This window comes from Ictidomys tridecemlineatus, chromosome 5 (assembly GCF_052094955.1).
Source record: "Ictidomys tridecemlineatus isolate mIctTri1 chromosome 5, mIctTri1.hap1, whole genome shotgun sequence".
Classification (NCBI taxonomy): Eukaryota; Metazoa; Chordata; class Mammalia; order Rodentia; family Sciuridae; genus Ictidomys; species Ictidomys tridecemlineatus.
In genome coordinates this window covers 187,809,988-187,828,924 of record NC_135481.1, presented here as the reverse complement: position 1 = coordinate 187,828,924, position 18,937 = coordinate 187,809,988, and the positions used below count along the sequence as shown (strand labels likewise).

Genomic DNA, 18,937 nt, shown 5'->3' with positions numbered 1-18,937 from the left:
CCATTCAAAGAACACACAGATTTTATTAACTTAGTCTTGCTCAGGTTTAAAATAACCAACCAAGCTGGTGTAGGAGTGTCTTCTTAGTACACCTCCACTGCAGTGGAACAGAAGTCACAGCATAAGTCACTAACTTTTACATCATGCCTCAAAATTTACAAGTGTCCCTCCTTTCTAGAAGACCACGTGATATTTTGTACTTTAGCATATGTTCATCAAACATAAAGACTAATTGCATTTATTTCCCTAGCTGTTTTATAAATATTAACTGTTAGGCACAAAAGTTGGTCTATTAATTCACCTACTACTTCATAACTGTGTTTTCACACGACTTGCCATCATTTCCTAGAGGAAGTCCAGTTTCCCCCTTTAACAACTGATGGTTTATTGAAGTGTGTAAGTTTGGAAAAGCGCATGGTGCACCCTTGTCCAGCAGTGTCCACCGCGGAGCTCTGGCCAGCAGCGAGGGATCCTAAGCAAGGCCCCAAGGCTGGGACGCAGGGGCTCTGCAAGCTGGTTCTCCTGCACCACTGCCTGTGGCAACAAGCAGGGAAGCCAGAGAAGCGACTTGTCCAACTGTTTTCTAAAAACACAAACTTGTGTAGAGCCAAAGAATTCAGAATCTGTAGGTTTAAGGTATACGTGTGTGTGTGTGCGCACGCGTGAGCTTCAAAATCCCAGCACTGAATGTGGTTAGAAATACCATGAATACTTCAGCCTCATTCAGCCACTGACTAGCGACATGGTCTGGGTTTATGGCTTAACTTTTCCAAGCCTCACTGTCCTCAACCGTGCAGTCCTTTGCACAAAGCATGGAGCAGGGTGCTGCCGCACTGCGTGTGGCTGGCCATGAAGGGTTCGAACCCCACCTCTACTATCCACCAGGGCACGGGCTCTGATGCAGGGTGTGGCTCTCTGCGCAGCAGGCTCCTCCAGCGTCTCCTGCGCAATCCTTCCCCGGCCAGCTGTATGTATATCCCCTCATTTAATCCTCAGGACTCCCGTAGGAGAGCAAAATTAGCCTAGTATTAGAGGAGAGAATTCTGGTCCAATCTGGTGGTGACATCTGGAGGCCTCATGACAGCTGGGTGGGAACACGCCAGGTAGGCCCTGAGATCTTCCTGCTGCAGGGCACCTGGACCCTGGTGGGTGACACTGGAGCCACAGCTAGCAGACAGGTGCCAGGCACTGTCCTGCCCAGCTGAGCAGCCTAGCCCTCTGAGCCCTTCAGCAGCAGGCAGGGGGACACAGTGAGGCTGCTCTGCCCCAGGCCACTGGCGAAAAGTTGTAGACCTGGGCTTCAACCAGATGGTCTTGCTCCAAGTAACCCTCCCAACTCCCTAGTGACACCTCCCAAGAGCTGTGCTGAACAGTCCTCTCAAGACTCCCAGAGGGACAACTGGCTGCAGGGTACCCACTGCCTTCTGCCCCTTACCGAAGGCAATGGAGGTAGCAAGTGACCTTATAGCGAGCCTTTGAACCTTTTGAGTTGTGCTCTTGTGGGTGCTGTAAAACCTGAATAATTAATTAGTTAGAACAACAACAACAAATCTCATTGATTTTTCTTGAACAAAATTGGTTGGTGTGATGTCCTTTTGTTTCTCACTGATTTTCTAAATCCAGATAGAGAATTAAAAAGCAAAAGCAAAAGCAAAATTATTTATGCTTCTGCAGTTTGGGAGTTGGCATTTTTCAAAGCAAATGGCCCAGTACTCCACAATTCCCTTCCAGCCCTACAGGGGGCGTTCGTGAGTCCTTTGGTTGGGGATGATTATGAGGGAGGAAAGGAGATTTGAGGTTTGGGGTCAGGTAGGGACCAACCATGGTGTGCGTCACTGTACTATCAGTGCAGCTGGGTGATGGGCTCAAGGAGATGAATTACACCATTGTATATGCTTGAAAAGGTACATGAAGTAAAGTTACAATGCTTAAAATAACACCAGCAGAAAACAAAAATCATGAGTTTACACTTCCTGTGTGATCTTGAGTAAATTACTTAACCTCTCTGGGCTTGAAATGTATTATCTAAAACAAGAGTCCAAAGGCAAATTGACTCTAGCATGCTCAGTACACAGTAGCTCTATTAGAGAATCTGATGTGATGAGATGCTTTGCACTAAAGAAGTATTCAATAAATGGCAATAAACCCTCATCACTGCCATGGTCCCCAGCCAAACACATGCCCCCATTTCCAACACTCAGGAGAGCACGTGGCCTAGGAGCCTGACAGATTGACATGAACTTCACGTACCTGAAGAGGTGAAGCAGGCTCTGTTCTAACCTCTTGTTCTGCCTTTCATCCCCTCTCCTTCCAAAGCCACTGGCTACAGTAAGGTACATTGGTGGGATGGCCCTCGTCTGGCCAGACAAAGGGAATGGGAGAGTCAGAGCTTGTTCCCTGCTAGCAGCCACAGGATGTCTGGCACACAGTAGGGACTCTGGCCATCCACAGGTGGGTGAGCTCACTGGAAGGTGACCCTGGGTTGGTGCTTCCCGTCACTGCAGGATAAGGGTCCAGGCAGAATGTCCTGGAGCTCCCAACTAGGGCTCGGGGGGGGGGCTGGGGTTCTGTGCTGAAAGGATGTCCTCAGGTTGCAGAGCAATACAGGGGTGGATCCTCCCAGGCCTCGCCTACCCCACCCATGGAGAGCAGTGCAGGAGCCCCCACCAGCTCCCGGGGGCAGGGGACTAACTCCAGGCCCCTGAACTGCGCCGCCAGAGTGCATGCAGAATCCCCACGGCCTGCGAACACGGAGGAGCTCGTGAGAAATGCTGCCCTTGTGCCGTCTCTGACCGTGAAACAGAAACCAGACATCTGTCACCCTCCCACCTTTCTCACGAATTCACAAGCAAGAGAAAAAGTCGGTTTTGTCACAATAATCATTAGAACACAGAAAAAGGATGTTTAAATATATGGCAATAAACATATAGACACACATATAAAAAACCCTTCATTAAAAATGGAAAGGAGAATGGCATTTGAAAGATGCATTAAAATTGCATAAAAATTGCAAGCTTGGGGGTCTAAATTTTAGAACATTTCTTCTTGCATCATAATGAACTACATCGTTCCTTCTTAGAACATGTCACTTTTCATAAGATTTTAGAGCCATCAGAAAATCAGTATTTTCAAATGAGATTTCTCAGTCGGTATTCAGCTGGTACGAAGCCCATGAGAAGCAGGGCCGGCTTTTCTATACTGCAGTCTGCACACTGAGCACCTCACAAAACCATGCCACAGTGTTAAAAAAAAAAAAAAGAAAAAGAAAAAAAAGAAAGAAAAGAAAAGGAAAGCAAAGAAAAGGAAAGAAAGAAAAAAGAAAAAGAAGAGAAATAAAAAGCAGCAGCTATTATTTAAAGGGTTTCACATATAAAGTGATCTATCCACAAATTCTATCACTGAGGCACATAATTTTTTAAAAAGCTACTCCAAAACTTGATAAAACTATATATAACACAGTTCCAAATTTCAAAATTTAAAAGCTGGTTTTATAGGTAAAACTGACAAATTCACCCCATGAAAAATACAGATGTTAAAATGGAAGATAAACACTCCTGCTTTTTTTTTTTTGATGATTTTTAATGGCATTGCTTTTTTTTTCCTGTTTTTTATTTGTTCTAATTAGTTATACATGACAGCTGAATGCATTTTGATTCATTGCACACAAATGCTTTTAATACTCCCAAACAGAAAAGGCCGTGTTTCCTCCCTCGTTGGAAGGAGAGCCACCAACTTCAGAAACCTCTGGCATACAACTTCAGGGCAACGTGCATTTGGTAATCTCAGGCGCCACAGGGGCTACGGAGGTCCAAAATCAGCTTCAGCTGTGTGAAATTAAAACAAAACCAAAATAACAAAAAAGCAAAAAACCAAAACAACAAACAAAAACAAAAAACCAAACAAACAAAAAACAACCCAACAACAAAAAAACTTCCTTTGGTCCCAAAGAACACCTCACTAATTGTTCTTCCCTCTCATTTAATCTTATGCATAAAAACAGCCAGGCTGGGAAACCAACAGCACGAGACCTCGCCAGCGCGGTCAGTAAAATGCACACAGCAGAAGGCCGCGCGAAACGGCTACGCTAAGAAACGTGGAGGCAAAAATCAACGCGCACAAACCAAACTAAAAGGAAGCAGATGCAGCTTCGCACCACAGAGGCTGGGAAACGACGGCCGCGGACCTCGTGTCCAGCCCGTACCGCTCGAGCGGCCCAGGACACCCGCACCATCCGACAGCGTCAACAGCGGGTCGGGCTCCCGGGCCGCGGGGGAGCGGGGGCGCGGCCTGGAGACCCGGCCGGGGCCACCAGCCGGCGGCCGAGCGGAGCGGAGCGGGCGCAGCGCGCCGCGGCGCCCCGCGGCCCGGGCGGCTGCGGAACCGACCGCATTATTTTCACCAGGCAGCCAAAGGAAATGAAAAAGCGGCGGGGAGGGGGGTCGGCGCCGCGAGCCACGGGCGCAGGTGCTACTTTCATATGGAAAGCACTGTGCTGGGGAAAATGACACCGTATCGCGGGCGCGGGAGCACAGGATCCTTATCAGCAGCTCGGGCTGCAATAAGCGCGGCGGAGATGGAGATCGGCGCTGCGGAGCGATAACGCCGGGCGGCCAGCGCCGCGCACCGCCGCGCACCGCCGCGCACCGCCGCCAGAGGGCGACGCGGCGCCGTGGAAGCCGCCCGCCGTCCTCCGGCTCTGCACAGCGCGCGGCGAGAGGGCATAATGACTGAGCCTCAATCTCTCAAATTAAGCATAATGATTAAAGCTCGCAGCAAAGAGAAAATCTTCCAGCTCGCCCCTGGCACCAGCCAGATCATATCCTGAATGGCTGCAAAAGCCTGATGAATTTCTTCGGGGAAGACAATGACTGGAGAGATTTCGAGTTGTGGATAAGAAAAATGAAAACTAAAGATTCAGAAATGAATCTCAACAAGGCGTGAACTAAAACCCAAACCCCTGCCAACACAAACAAACCCTCTCCACATCACGAAAAGCGCATTATACACCTCGGGAAGGGGAGTTACTTAAAACGATGCTATCACCCTTTCATAATCACGAAAACCCAGCACATTCCTACTGCCGGCACAAGATGGAATCGAATAACTCCTCCACACACGAAATGATGCACAGATATAAGCCACCTTGGGGGACATTTTTATTTAATAATCTTCTCATCTGGATTAGACCTTTTCAGATCTCGCTGTCGCCCCATTTTCTTTAGCAGCTGAAGTACATAAAGCATGCTGTACCCTGCAGAGCCGACAGCACTCAAAATGCTCAAGAAAGCTTTGCAAAACCTGCTCCGATTAATAGGGAAATATTGAAGAGTGGGCAATTCATCTTTTATTTGGTTCAAACAAATTACCTTATAGAACAGCAGAACACTCTAATTCCAGGGTGCCTGCAGCCCCGGCTCTGTGTGAAAATGAATGTCTCCCCAGAGACTGTGGTATTTGTTACTTAGAGCTTTGGAATTCGGTTATACCTTAATAAAAACATAATCTCTTTATCCAAAAGAACATTATTACTGCTGGTTTAGAAATCAATTATAAGGTAGGAAAATTAAGACTTACTTCTTCTGATTTGCCTTCTCATTGCCCTGAACAGGTTTCTACTTACTCTGCTAGTTAATGTCAAAACCTCCAATTCCTGCTGATATTGGTCACTACAAATTCTTGAAGCGGATACAGATATTCTTTCCTCTTGTCTTCATGGAGAAACTATTTTTTAAAATGTATATGTAATTAAAAACATATAAACCCACAAAATAACCCCAAGTGCCCCCTCTTATTTTGTTTCAGATTAAGGTTTGGCACTGGAAGAACCCTGCCTTTCCCTCATGCCCTAACTCCTTTCAGTTGTCATCTATGGCCCGGTGTGTGTGTGAGCTGGCATCCCAGCCAACTGACATCAGTTCGCCCAGGATGCTCCCAGTCTTTCCCCTGGTGGGCGCCTATGCTGTGTATTCCCAAAAGCCCCAGGGTCTCTTCCTTCAGCCATTTCCCACCTAAACAATCACCTCGGTGTGTGCAGCAGACAGTACCGCTGCTGCCTTCCTGCAGTCAGCTCAGCACCAGTAAAGGGGAGTCTGAGAGCGCACCCCCCCAAGGGCAGCTCCGGGTCAGTGGATGCAACTAATTAGTTTCTCTAGGCCATTTCTAAATGCTTGTTTTTACACTCATCGTTCTTTACAGCAAAAAAGAAAAAGGAAAAAGAAGACAAGACAAAAGCAAGACGGGAAGCAGCAATATCCTGCAGAGAAAGCCCTTCATGCCGACCTGAGGTCAGGCCTCGGCCCAGGCTCTCCCCAGCTGACTCTGGGCAAGTCAGGCCACACGAGGGGCCTGATTTTTTCTTCTGCACCCAGTGTGCTCAGCTGTGCGTCCATAACACCCTACACAGAACTGCAGCCCTGAAGGACAGGAGCTGGGGAGGAAACACGCTAAGGCATTGCCTATTGATAAAACAACATCCACTTTAAGATTTGGGATGGTGCATTTCAACAGAAGAAACCCAGACAACTGCACTGTGAATTTTTTTCTTTTTGTTTTTCACTGATTCCAGACATATCCAGGGCTTAACACGACTGACTGGAGAGAGGGAGCTTGTTTTTAACCCTCCTTCCTGCCTTTAGAAAATTATAAAGATGCTTAAGAACTCCTGTGCACAAGATCCTTTAAAATCCACTGAAGACAGGTACCGGGTCAGCTGCCATCAACTGATCCCCAAGAATCACAGCCAGCTCATGAACGGAGAAGGCAAGATTCTGGCAGACCTTCCACTAGGGGTACAGAGCAGACACACAGATCACAACAAGCAAATGTAATTTAATGTTCCCAACATCTTACATGGCATTTCTGGAGCAAAATGAATGCTGCCAGGTGTCAGCCACTTAAAGCTCTATTTCATCAGAGACCAGTAAACATGCCGATCGGCATCCACAGGAAATCCAGGTCAGCGAGCCTGGCCGAAGCTTCCCTTTGCTTCCTAATTAAATAACCCTCCTCTTTCTGCACCTTCCTCTGAAAAGGCTTCCTTTACCTGCATGAAGACAGTGTTTTGTACGTGTCCTTCAGGTAGTGCCAATTCTGCCTACCCAGGTCACTGCCACCCTGGGAAGCTGTCTGCACAGTGTTTGGCTACGTCTGGGCCTGCACTTGGTCAGTCATCAACACAAACTGATTTAGCAGAAGCTGAGGGATTATAGCCTGGGAAATGAGAGAAAAAGGAAAACATTACACTTTAGGAAAGAGGGTCAAAGGGAACAGCAAACTAAGGAAAACAAGCAATTTGGAATTTAAAGGTGAAAACAACAAAGCAGAAATTTGGGGAGGAACAAGAGGCCTTCCCAAAGTCAAAGGGCTTTGGGGTAGCACCCTGTTTTCTCCTGGGAATGGGTTTTGGCTTTGGAGGAAGTTCAAGTGGTGCCCACAACTTATCTGGAATCACAAAGAACAGTCTAGGTAGCTGTCTGCTTGGCATGGTTAACCACCTTGAGGTTGGGGGCTGTCTACTCTCTACCACAATCACTCAGCAATCGAGGGCCCATGACCAACACCTAGGTCATTACTGTCTTCCAATAGATGGGTGGTGCCCCTAAGATGCCCCCTGCATACATTCATTGCTGTAAGGGCAAAGCTCCACCATAATCTAGAACACGTGTGAGAACTTATTTGGCATCAGAAGCTAATCCATGAGAGAGAGAAACTGAACACACACAGTTCAATCAAAGAAGCTGTCGACTTTTGACCAAAAAAAAAATTATTTGTATTAAACAGACACCAAATAGTAAGATGTCAAAATATTTCTTACATTAACTTTATTAAAATAATATTATAGATTGTTCAGAATATTTTAAACACTACTTTAAATTTTCTCTTTTTAAGTTAGAGAGAAAATGTTAGCAACACAGGTTATGAACCAAGATACATACTTAATATTGATAGAAGAAAATTATTTGGTTTCAATGTCTGTTCTTAAACTTAACTTTCAGAAAATAAAGTTTTGAGTTGCTCTTTCTTTCTTTCTTTTGCTTTTCTTTTTTCTTTCTTTTTTTTTTTTTTTTTTTTTTTTGAGGAACAAGCCTATAATTTAGATTTGTTCTCCTCAAGGGGATGGGTTCATGCCTCTGCTCAGTCTCCAAAGGGTCACTGGTTCCATTTCTGGGGTTGCCAAGATCCTACAGAGTTGTTTGGGAATATTTATCAATTTGCACCAGACCACTCCCCCTTCAAAGAAATGAAAGAAGCCAACCTAAGCCAAGAACATTCTCTGAAGTCAATGATGTCTCTCCAGGTTACAAACTGCTTTTGTACAGTTAGATATCATGTCGTACAGGCCAGTCATTTTAAGAGCTAGAGAAAATTGATTGCACATATTTTAATTCCAAGACTGCTTGTGGTCCTTACACAAAACAAAAGCTACTGTTAAAGTTGGTGAGTGCCAACCATGTGAGGCTGCTTGTACTAGTCTCTGAGCCCTGAAAACCTCCCCCATGTGGCTTCCAGCACCCTCCAATAACATTCACATGTTAAGGGTAGACTGCCCCAGAGGAAGGATGAGGTTTGAAAGCCACAGAGTGGCAAGCACCTCAGTTTTCTGGGGAATAGATACTGCAGGGCCAGTGGACCTCTCAGAGGGCACGAGGTAGTGAACTGAGTGAAGTGGTGTGGCGATGACAGAGAATGCGCCCCGTAAACTGCTTTTAGTTTCCATGTGGACAAACACTGTGCGTGTTTGCTAATGAACCTTTACATTAGGTTAACAATTAAAATGAACAAGAACATTCACCAGTGACATATTGGTCTCTGATCATTGATTAACATTAACTGAGATGGATCTGACCTTCTCCTTCAACCATGACGTGGATTTCTAGCTTGCACTTGAAATGTCATACTGTCTACCAGCTTAATGGATTCTGACAAATCAGCTCAACATATGATCCAGGAAAGTCGATTAATACAGGGATAGATGCTTCGTTCATTCTGAGGCATGCCACCAGAACCTTCAATGCCAAGGTTTTCACTGAAGTACACTGTTTATTTTAACAGAATACGAGATAAATACAGAGGTCATCTGGTATGACAACCTAAGGTTTTTTTCCTATAAGTTAATAAATTCACATATACTCACAATGTGTGTGGCTGGAATTATTATTATCCAAAGTCCTCGGGGTCCTGTTGAGTGTAGCAGTTACCAGGAGCCAAGTTGGGTGCAAGCCAACCACCAAGGCCAGCCCCTAACAGTGCCTGAGTTCAGTGCCCTGCACCAGCACAGCAACAGGCTAATGGCTCCTGAGCACCCCCTTCCTTGCAGAATCCTGATGCTTGAGGAGATGGGCGTCTTCTACACCCTCCCCCATGCTGAACCCACAAATATATGGTGCAGCTGTGGCCAGAGAGGGGCCCTTGGGGAGAGGGCAGTGAGGTGGGTTTCTGGCATAGGATACCTTGCTCTTCTGAAGAGACAAATGGGAGACAGGCAGAACTGTCACCAGCACCTGGCAGAGTGGACAAAGATACCGAGTGGCCAGCCCTGGAGCTTCCTGTCCACGGCACTGCTGTGTCTCAGCATCTGGCGTGGGGGAGCTCTCTCCTCACTGTCCAAGCCTCTCAAGAGTCTGTTTCCTCTTCCTTCTTTTGCAACTGGCAGCTCTGGCTGGGCCCAGAAGAACCTTGAAGTTGAGCTGAAGTCCACAGCTCTGGCTCCTCACTACAAAATGAAGGCACAGGGGCACAGGGGCTTTTCTATCCACCCAAGAGCCAACCTGAAGCAATTGCTTCTTTCCCTTTCCATGTCTGTCTCTAATGGAGAAGCCCAAATACTGTCACATCAAGGTCAGCATGGTCACACCTTTCTACTTTATCCCTATGATCACTACAGTCAGGTCACAAGGAAACAGCAAGAGTTTTCTGGCCCATTTTTTAGGAAAAAACAGCAACCCAGTATACCATCTCATTTCTTACTAAAGATAACTATGACCAACTCTTAAACATTTTATAATCAGGTTTTATGAATTTTGTTTTGCTTTGCTTTACTGGAGCAAGTCTATGGAGTATGAGAGTTGGTAAGTCAGTTTTATCACTAAGCCAAAATTAAAAACTGTGTGAACAGAGAAACAATTTGCACTCAGGTGCTGAAAACCATAAGTCTGAAGAGCCTGCCCACCACGGCCCACGGTGAAGAGAAGGCTAACATCCCTGCTCCTTCCCTGATCACAGACCCCTCCCTGGTTTTCAGGCTCCACTCCAACCCCCAGGCACGGGAGAGCATATTTTAAAGTGGTCGCAGTGAAGTTTAGAAGGAATTAGGGTGGCTCAGGAACCCCAGTGGAAGAGGGTTAGAAAGCTTCTAGAGACTCAGGAAGAAAGACATCCCAGGCCCTCTGACCTGGCTTCAGGCCCTGGACTCCAGGAGGACTCAAGCTCTATGTTCCAACCAGCACCACTGCCAGGACACCCTGGACTAAGGAGCCCTGTGCAGTGAGGGGCTGGGTGCGATGATCTTTCCCTAAAGCCTCCATCAACTTTAAATTCTAGGAATTCCATGAGTCCACCCTCCACTATTATTAAAAGATGTAAATGACTGTCAGCAGTGACACAGACATTTATATCATTAATGCCCCCTCTCTCAAGAATCAGTTCTTGTCATCTTTGGAGGAGAGGGAAGGTACTTTCTGGTCCCCGCCCTGTTTCTGTGGAAGAGATTCAGTGTTATCAATCACCTGATTGATTGGATGTCTAGTTATCCCAAACATGACCTTAAGAATGAAATGAAACTTGCCATTTATCTTCTCTGCAGGGATATATTAATAAAAGAAAATGCAACTTTGTGATTTCTGTCACATCCTCAGTGGCTGAGGGATAGGGCAAATACTTACTGTGCTTTGTAATATCCTGGCCACAGAGAGCTCATTCCGAGATGATGAAGCTGGCAGGGGGATGTGACTGTCAGAGGCAGAGCTGGGATCTGCAGTGGACCTTCTCTTCGACCTTCTGATGGCCTATGCTGGGGTCATCTGCAGAGTCATACTGCGTGGCTCTCAGTGCAGCTGACGACACCTGAACTCGAGCTGCAGGAAGAGAAGTGTCAAGAAGCCGAATAGCTTATGTGACCTGTGGGGGCTCACTCCAGAGAAGTGGGCACCGTGCACACACACACACCGTTCCCAAGCTGAACACATCAGAGTGACAAGGTTCTGGAGTCTCAAAGTGAGTTCTCAGTAAGATGTAATGGGCCGCTTACAGTAACCACTTCAACTAAGGGCCAGCCCCACACACAGTGTCCAATTTGAACTCAAAAGCCTCGGCCAGGCAAAGCCAGAGTTGGACTCCATCAGCTTTCACAGAAAGAACCCAATGCTACTGCGCAGCAAGCCTGGGAGGCCTATGCCACACAGGGTATGCTCCCATCCTCTGTGAGGCCTGCCCCTGGCACGCCCTGCACACCCGCACTCAGTGAGTTGGTGTGTGAGCAGATGAGTTACGACCTGCTCACCAAGCCCGGGCTTCCCCGCTTTGTCCACAACATGACTAGGAGAGACCTCCTAACAGTAAAGATGATATATTTGACATATTTTTCTATAAAAATAAAACTGCATGCTTCCAGTGTCCAGCCTGCCAACACACACACACACACACACACACACACACACACACACACACAACTTCCTGCATCCTGTTTTCTATGAGTTAAATTTGATGGACCCCAAGATTCATTAAAATACTTAGAGCTTGCAGCTGGCTCTCCTCTGTGCCCAGGGCAAGTCCCCTCTTCTTAGTGTAGCACACTAGGCCCTTCCCAATGGCTAAGGGACATTCCTGTTATGGTCAGTTTACAAATAAAACATGTCATTTATTCCTGTATCTTTGGGGTTACAGATGCCTTGGAGAACCAAGGAAAGCTATAAGTCCTTTCTTACAAAGAAGTTACACATGCCTTACATACAAGATGCCACAAACAATGGTTTCAGAGAACTGAAAGAACCCTCTGGAACTCACTCCTTGACCTCCCTGGCTGGTGGACTCCCAGCCATCCCCCAGAGCTCAGGTCAAAGTACTGGTGTCTCTGTAAGCAACTCTTGCAGACATTTCCTCTGTCCCCAGGAACTACACTCTTTAAGCTGGCTAAGTCTCCTCCTCAGCCAGTCCTCACCATGTTCCACATGGGGCTGCCTGCATAATCCCCTCAGCAGATTCCAAGAGCTTCAGGTGCCCATCATAGGTGCCCAGCCTCCAGCTCAGGTTCCAGTGCTAGGGATCAGGGTGGGTCCCATGATGTGTTTTCCAAACAGACCTCTGCCTGCACCTGTTAGAAGTGACGTGTTACATGTGCTCTTTCCTTTAGAAAACTTGATTTAATACTCTCCATAAATTTAAGGACAAAGTCTAATCACAGGGCTAACTGGACCTTCACATTTCCCTTCCTTGAAAGCTTCACCAATCTTCACCCAGCAATAGCAGTAAGTAGTGTTTTTTCCCAATTCTCCAACTCAAGGAAGAGTATAAATATAGCAGCACCATAGAGAAAGCAGAGTCATGATAATGGATATAGACGGCAGGGTCTGACTCTCAGATCAGATGCCAAAAGCTCTAGTCAGAAAATAAAAACACCCCAAGATGAAGCTGTAGTCTTCCTAGCCACACAGACACAGACACCTCAGAGTGCAGCCAAGGGCTGAGTTAACAAGCTCCAAAAGAAGCATCACCCTTAGCTGCCTGTAACGAGAAAGGGCATCAAACAGGGGAAACACACCAGTGTCCATGCACTGTCCTTTTCTTATAAAACTGCCTCAAATGATGCATATGTCTGTCTGCAGAACAAGGAGGCTCAGTCCTTGCAAGAGTCCCACGTGGAGACACCTCCAACTGTCCTGGCCAGGGAGAGATCGAGCCAATCGGGTTTCTCCACATGTGCATAGTGTATGTAAACTCAGGCACACACATGCATAAATATGCAGGCCGGAGAGGGAAGGAAGTGGCCACATGCAATGCACAACACAGAAACATCTCGTGTTCTCTTTAATGACAACAGACCACCTTTATGTTGAACATCTGGACCATTCGTCTTATGCTCCTGCAAACCAGGGAGGACTTCCTGACTCTCACATCTAGCCTCGGGTCTGCTACAGCCCTCTTCCTGCGGCCAAGCCCCGCTCAGAAGCTGTTTTACATCCTGGCTTATATCAGGGACAAGAGTTTGCCAATAAAGAACACTAGAGAACACATCCTTTGAATTCCTTGGTCAGGCTGGCTGCTGATGGGAGGTCATTAATTTCAGAGAGCTGTGGGAAGGCACTGGCCCCGAGCAGGGTTTGGGCAATGTGGCGCTAGTCACAGCAGGGCCTTCCCCCAGGTTTTCTGTGGGGCTGGTAGAGGGGCTACTGATAGGCAGGAGACACTAGTTTCCACTGATGTCCCTTCCATGAGTGGATCTGGCACTATCTGCATAGGCCTTGTTGAATAAATAGGTTAAACTGAAGGAAGCAAACTTGTAGTATCATGTTTCAGACTGGAAGGGACGTGGAAAAACCTGAGACCTACCTCCTCACAAGCCCAGTCCTTCTCCTCCTCCTCTAACTGGTCATCCACCATTTGTGTGCCTCCCAGTGTCAGATTAAAACGTAACGAGTAGGTAAGAGGCCCAATTCACTCCCTCTGAACCACTGGGAGTGTGGCAGACATGAAGAACATCATGTGACAGCCAGGCTGAGCCTTCCTCTGCATTCCAGTGCAGAGTGTGCCTGACACTGCAGAAGCACCTCAGGGGCAAGTTGTACCCACTTACTGCTCATTTGTACTTCCACTAGGGGGCAGGCACTGGGAAAGAAAGCATGTGGAAGTTGGCAAGAGCTGGCTATTTGTTGGCCACTGAAAATCTTGATGAGGAAGATGCGGCACCTGGGCCTGACATTCAGCAAGTGTTTCATGAATTCTGATGGAGCAGGCTGGTGGGGAGGATGGCCCCATCTTCAGATGACCTGTGTCAGCTGAGGTATAGCGTGCCCACTAGCACATGCCTGCAGGACACTACCAGTGGACAGACACTGGATTACCTCAAGGTGTTGGGTTGGTAGGCACGCTTACACCACAGAAAAGATGGACACTCCCAGAGACAGCATTGCAGGCCTCAGAGGTGGGCAAGAATGCCACTCTTATTTGCACAGAACACCTACATCATCAAAGCGCACTTGGAAGACTTTGCATTTTTCCTGTGTAAACTATCCAAAGAACTTCATTAATCAAAAAGTAAGAGAAATTTTTCTTTATAGGTTATTTAATCACTACTCTCAATGAATATTTTATCTAAATTTAGGAGACATGGTAGCTTCATTATTTATAACCTAGTAGTCATGTTTCAAAATCATTATTGCAATTACTTTTTGCTTCTTTACATAATTAAAGCTCTAATATTCCATCCTGCCCAGAAGGTCACTGTCACTAAACTCAAGACAAGATGGTAACTGCGGGGATTTTAGGGGAGTGCTTGAGGTGCGACTGGATCCTGGTGTTGACCCTGGCCAGGAGGCGCTACCTGCTGGGACTGAGCCAGCCAGAGGCAAGAGCAGTCCTGCTTTAGTGGAAGGGGGCTCAGTGTGCCATTCTCTGGAATATGCAGGCTAGCCCTGGAGGGGTTTGCAAAGATGGAAATGAAGGGGCACAGGCATTGGAAGGCAGCCTGCCACACCTGAAGCCAGAGTGCAGCACAGTGAACAGGCTCAGCCTGCGGTGGAGGCCAGGCTTGCTGACAGCTGACTGCCACACATCTGCTCCACTGTGTCTGCCGGACTCAGCGCTATCCAGAGCATTAGACAAATCACCAATAAACTAATTTTTAACAGAAAATAAGCAAAAATTTAGCCCTATATAGTTTTTATTTTTTCTGAAATATTATTTATACAACAAATAGTGACAGATCATATAAAGTATTTAAGCAGAATGCATTAACCATGGTGTACTTACAACAGTAACAGAAAAGGGAACAACTCGGTTAGTATTTCCTTCTCGATTCTAACTTCGACAAGAGTGAGCTCATTGCAGATAATAAGGTGTGCACCACTTTCTTAATATTCACCCCCAAACTTTTGATACTTCAGGTGCCCTAATTTTGACTTCAGATGGTCTAAATCTGATTATGCCACCAACCAGGGACTATAAGGACACAATACATAGGCACAAGCCCTGAGGCTGGACATAGTGAGACAGGCGGACACAGCACTGTCAGCACTCACCATCCACAGGGGTCACTGACAAGCCTGATGAAGAGGGGAGAGCAGAGCTCTAGGGACCCAGGGCGGGGATGGGTGGGGGTCATAGGAAGTACAGGCTTGTGGTGGGCCCCACCATGTTATCTAAGTAGAGCTCAAAAAATCTGGGGATCTAACAAAGCACACACACAAAAAAAGTAACTATTCAACTCTGAGTACCCTGGGGACGGGCAGAACCTGTCTTACTGCACAGTGATGGCAGATCCCAAAGTAGTAACAAGAGGGAAACAACCCTGGTCTAAAAGGAACCCCTGGAGACAGGAGAAAGTAAGAGAAGTAGAAGAAACACATCCTTCACCTCCTGACTTCACTGTAGGACTTGGTTAAATTTAACAAGATACAAGGGAAAGCTCAAAAAAAAAAACAAAGTTGGGTGGGGGGATATAACTGATATTTGTTTTAAACACAGAGAAAGACTGTACAAAACTGAGGCTTAATGGTGGTCCCTAAGCGGAAACTAATGGCAATGCAAGCGATTCCTATCCACAGAAGACCAAGTGTGTCCCGTGGAATGCAATAAGGTATCACTTTGGATATTGATCTGTTTTGAATCCCTCAAAGTTTACGTCAATATTCCTTGTTCAGACTACAAATGTGTGCTATTTTGAGTTCTCCATTAAACTGGTTGTACTATCTTACTGGTTTCCATCATTAATCAATGAGTTAAAAACATAATCTTTGACATATGTTCAGTTATATCTAGGTGAAGGTCATGATTACATCTTCTTTTAAAATTTATCCTTTAAAAAGGCTTTGATTTTAATATCATAATGTAAAATAATTAGCTTAAAGTGTTCCACAAAGGGGAATATGATACGATCATGGAACTATCTGCCTACAGAAAGATCAGCATTTTGGCCACTGCTGCTCCTCATTCAGATACATTAGGTGGAAAATAACACTCACTGTATTTTCAAAGCAGCAAGCCCATTTAAAAATTGTTCTTGGGTTACAACCATGGTGACATGGCTTATACTTCAAATAAAACAAAGTGAGTTTCTAAACCTAAATTTAAAAATCGATTCAAAAATTATAGTTTCTGAGGTTAAATTCCAACCACCCAGGTAGTCCACTCTGCCAAATGAAAGCGAGTGCCTTCTGAGCACCTGGCAGCTCTCCAGTTGCCAGGTGGGCACAGGGGAGACAAAGATTAACAGGATGTGGTCCCCGTCCTCAAGGTCCCTCTCCACAAAACCTGCATGAAGTGCTCTGAACAAAGGTCGACAGAGGGCTGCCCAGGGAGAAGTGAGTGGGCTCTGGCACAGTGGCCAGGTGAGTCTGGACAAGGAAAAACACCACAGAGCAAACCCAAGCTGTGTTCTAACTTTGCAGAAGGTCCAATCAGGCAGGGAAGACCCTTGTGGGAGAGCAGAGGCCCAGAGGGCAGAAGAGCATAAAGCCTCAGGGAGCTGAGGGTCACCTGGCTGGCTAGTGAAGTGGCTCTCTGTGCTGTTATATACCAGGATCACATGGGGATTTATAAAAAGTATAGATGTGTGGGCTCTTCTCCTTCCTCCAGCTTCTCCAGGATTCAGATGAATGTCCAGAGGTGAAGCCCACCAAGGCCAAATAGAACAGAGCAGGTGACTGCAAGTGAGGCAGAAAGTACGTCTGTGAAGGGGACTGAGGCCAGTAAGGTTCTGGGCTTTCAGCTTACACCAAGAAAAAGCAACCATGGTTTGGAGGCCCAGAAGCAAGGTGAGAGTGAGCAGAAGAGCAGCGAAGAGGGGACAGAGAGTGACTTCCATGGGGAGAAGAAACAGGGAGTGCGGCCTGAGAAAAAGCAGCTGCCACATCTTCAGGAGAGGCGGGCTACCTCCATCACTTCCAGACCAGCTGCCTAGTGCTCAGGAGTAAGAATTCCAGAAGTCGAGAAATCTGAAGTTGATGAAGGCAGAACTGAATTGCCATTCCAGAATAACAGACTCATAAATATAAAACTTTACAAATGATCTGGAAAGTGCACTAAGAAATGAATCAGCAATTATAATTGGCAAAACTATACATACTGAAAATTTCTTGTGGTTTCTTATCCAACAGCATGACAAATAACACCAAAATTTGTAGCGCACACCTTAGAGAGGCAAAAGGCATCCGCATTATTCCTATCTTTTTGTCTTAACAAATTTAAAACTAACAAGCAGGAACCCTGAGAGCAATCATGGCTCCAGTCAGGGCGCTAACAAGCACTTACCACGCCTGCCGCCCACACAGCATCAGGCTAGGGCCTCTGCTGCACTGAGAACACAAGAGCTACAATCCTAGAAGATGCCAACTTCTAGGATTGTCTGGCTCCTAATTGATCTTGATACATAATGTATTTGGTTAGCAATAGGGCAAAAAGAGCCCCTTCACATTCTCTGCATGGAAAATGAGACCCGTTGTCTTGCCCACGCATCACGAGGACGGGCTAGAGGAGCAGGGCAAGCAGGCAGCAAGGTGGAAGCAGAGGCTATTGAGAGAGGGGCAATGACAGCTTCCAGGAGGAACCTGGCACCAAGTGACAAGAGAACAAGTGGGAAGCTGGAATTGGGTTTGGAAGGTACAGCAAAGAGAAGAGGGTTCTGGCAGGAAGTACCCCAGGAAACCTAAGACCCTGCAGGTCTGGCACAAACCAGGGCCACGGAAGCAGTGGGTGGCGAGGCCTACACCCCCAGCAGGCAGGTCCCATCCACTCCTACCCCAGGGTTCTGTGTACTTCCTATCTGCAGCAAGAAGTGGAAAACTGCCAAATATTTCCCTACACAGTTCACACTGGCTACATCTTTTCTCCAGATGTGCATCTACTGAAGGAGTAGACAGAAACTTTAGAGAAATCAATTCTGAATTTTTTGATTTTTAAAGAGTTTTGAAACTCTTAGGTTCCTACCTTCTGAACTTGAAAGTGTTTCCCGTCACCACACAGTTCACAGAATCAAGGGAGGAGCAGGTGTTCAGGTATGTCTTTGCTCAGCATTGATGTCATTTTTCAGATTAGCTATAAATAAAAAGAAAATCAGAATCACTTGAAATACCGAAATATCTAAATTACATGTACCAATGACAAGATAGTTTCCAAAAGCAAATATTTAAAATATTGCCAAAATAGCCAAGAATGATAAACACAGAGCATCTTCTTTTGAATTTTATCAAATTATATGATCAATAGACAGATATTTCTCCACTGTCACTCACATAAGTGCCTGTCTAAAGCTCAAGCCATCATCTTCCAGGTACACACCATGTGCCCAACACATGAGCACACGGTGGAAGTACACAGGCTCATTCTACCTTCCCCAAAACACCATAGCATGGATATTATCCCACTTCTCCAGATGAAAAAACTAACTCTGACAACGGCTAAGTAATGTCACTGAGAACAAACGGTGGTAATCTGGGACATACAGGCATAGCAGGTCATGGCATATAAAATGCTACATGGGCTCTGGGGAATGATGAAACACTAGAGGAAACTAAGAGAGGGACCCTTGCCATGAGAAAAATGCACTGGATAAAGTGCTATTTTTTGTGTGAGGGCACTTCTTAGGCTGCATGGCCATATAAGGTAGTCAGGTCTCAAGCAAAAGCAACAATTTTACTGTTTTGAAGCCAGAGAGCAGAGGTTGAACCTGCCATGGCAGCTAGAAAGTGGGTAGAATTCCTGGGAAGAAAGGAAGGCTAGAGCTAGAGAC

The 18,937-nt window shown here is 46.3% G+C and overlaps 1 long non-coding RNA gene across 14 annotated transcripts in view; it reads right to left on the bottom strand.

Moving 5' to 3' along the window:
* Positions 1–18,937, bottom strand: part of LOC110598340 (uncharacterized) — an 82,705-nt gene that overhangs the window by 1,836 nt on the left and 61,932 nt on the right. For 10 of the 14 annotated variants that reach the window (XR_013439742.1, XR_013439754.1, XR_013439741.1 and 7 more), the window contains 2 exons: positions 18,136–18,243; positions 10,881–11,072 (listed from right to left, as the gene is read on the bottom strand). This is a non-coding gene — a long non-coding RNA (uncharacterized LOC110598340). Of the gene's footprint in view, positions 1–7,042; positions 7,210–8,254; positions 8,356–9,449; positions 9,713–10,880; positions 11,073–18,135; positions 18,244–18,937 lie in introns of all 14 variants that reach the window. The other 4 variants (XR_013439743.1, XR_013439744.1, XR_013439750.1 and 1 more) reach the window with 4 other exon arrangements.